Source organism: Cyprinodon variegatus, unplaced genomic scaffold, assembly GCF_000732505.1.
Source record: "Cyprinodon variegatus isolate N-32 unplaced genomic scaffold, C_variegatus-1.0 Scaffold584, whole genome shotgun sequence".
Taxonomy (NCBI): Eukaryota; Metazoa; Chordata; class Actinopteri; order Cyprinodontiformes; family Cyprinodontidae; genus Cyprinodon; species Cyprinodon variegatus.
In genome coordinates this window covers 583,684-585,128 of record NW_015151037.1, presented here as the reverse complement: position 1 = coordinate 585,128, position 1,445 = coordinate 583,684, and positions in this window count along the sequence as shown.

Here is a 1,445-nt window from a genome sequence, read left to right as displayed (position 1 = left end):
CACACACACACACACACACACACACACACACACACACACACACACACACACACACACACACACACACACACACACACACACAAGAGGGCAACAGAGGACAACAGAAGAACATGAGAACTAACATAAATCTACAAATTACAACAAAACAGGAATTAAACCAATATAACTAGGAAACAAGGAGCAAAGTAAAGAACAACAGAACCAAGACCATGACAGTTTGTAACTGTATATAATATACAATGTTTGGTAGCCACAGTGCTGCCGGGACACATAAAAAGAAGGATTGTTGATATTAACGACTTCTTCCAGGCAATAATGCGCTGGCCTAAATTGTTCCTAAAAGGGGGTTAAGGCATAAAGTAAATTAATTTTGTGTAGAAATATGGGGCTACACCATAAAGACCTTGCTACGACCGTTATGTACATTAAAAAAGGGCCATCAGAATGGTTCATAAGGCAGGATTCCATGGTCATACTAATATACTATTTATATTAGATATTTCTATTGGTAGAATTATAAACAGCTCAGTTTATGTATAAACCTGGAAATAAACAACTACCAGAAAATATTCAAAATCTGTTTTCTGATAGAGTGGGGGGGCTATGACTACAGGGGAAACTTTAACTTCAGAGACTTGAGAATTCAAACCACATCAGTTGACAGGTAGGTCATGTACTGTAACTGAGCTGTAGAACAGAGGACTCAGTATTCAAGGCCAGACAGACATTGGGATAACTCATTAAGGATTTATTTAAATAGAGATTGGAGTAGTAGCGACTAGGGCATCTAAAGCTGGAACCTCTGCAGGAGAGAAACACAGGTTAGTGACCATGATAATCTGATGGAGGAGGATTATCCATGTGAGTCACAAACCTGGTTTTCAAGTTCAGTCCATGCCCAGAGAACAAGGTAGAATCCAGCCGGTGAGCTGCCAACAAGATGAAGAAAACATGCAGGAGTCCGAAGTCCGGTCAGACAAAAAAATCAGAACAGGAACAGGCAGACTCAGTGGTCCAGGAGTCTAAAGCCAGGTCAGGCAAACAGATCAGACAGGAACAGGCAGGCTAAGTGGTTGAGAGGAGGAAACAGGTCAGGATCATGAAATCAGAAACACCAAGGAAAACTAAAAACATTCTCACCACTAGCTAGAGAGAAAAAGAATAATCAGCAATGATGACTGGGAGAAAGCACCTTAAAGGCACACTATGCAACATTTTTCAGTTAATTAATGTGTTCCATAACGTTTTGGATGATTAAATTAGTTATTTCAGGTTGAACAAAGGTATTCCCGGCGCCCTGGTGGTCTTTGGGGAAAAACCGCACTTGCAAATGCAGGAGCACCGACCCGCACCCACAGGCTCAGAAGTCTCGTGAGAGTCGGTCTTGCTTTACGGCGAGAACTGCTACACGCCCCCAGTTAAAAGCATGCAAGTGCAAGTGCGGT